This window comes from Myotis davidii, unplaced genomic scaffold (assembly GCF_000327345.1).
Source record: "Myotis davidii unplaced genomic scaffold, ASM32734v1 scaffold130, whole genome shotgun sequence".
In the NCBI taxonomy this organism is placed as follows: Eukaryota; Metazoa; Chordata; class Mammalia; order Chiroptera; family Vespertilionidae; genus Myotis; species Myotis davidii.
This window is the reverse complement of record NW_006285040.1, coordinates 6,390,977-6,391,353: the sequence shown is the minus strand read 5'-3', so window position 1 is coordinate 6,391,353 and position 377 is coordinate 6,390,977. Positions and strand designations below refer to the sequence as shown.

The window sequence follows — 377 nt, the reverse complement described above, 5'->3', positions numbered from 1 at the left end:
TTGTTTTTTAAAAGTTTTTTTACTGATTTCAGAAAGGAAGGGAGAGAGAGAGAGAGAGAGAGAGAGAGAGAGAGAGAGAGAGAGAAACATCAATGATGAGTGAGAATCATTGATCAGCTGCCTCCTGCACACCCCTATTGGGGATCGACCCTGCAACCTGGGCATGTGCCCTTGACTGGAATCAAACCTGGGACCCTTCAGTCTGCAAGAGGACACTCTATCCACTGAACCAAACTGGCTAGGCTAGAGTAAGGGCACTTCTTAATTACAGGCTCGGCAAAGTGAATGGTATGACAGAAACTACTCTAACTCAAGAAATGCAAGCTCTTTAAAAGGTCAGATATCCACCTTTTTCCAAATCAGAGCCTCTCTGCCTT

General features: G+C 44.8%; 1 protein-coding gene across 2 annotated transcripts in view; it reads right to left on the bottom strand.

Annotated features, from left to right (window-relative positions):
- EPB41L4A (erythrocyte membrane protein band 4.1 like 4A) overlaps positions 1-377 on the bottom strand; it is a 210,253-nt gene that overhangs the window by 100,863 nt on the left and 109,013 nt on the right. The gene's annotated exons all lie outside the window — the stretch shown is intronic.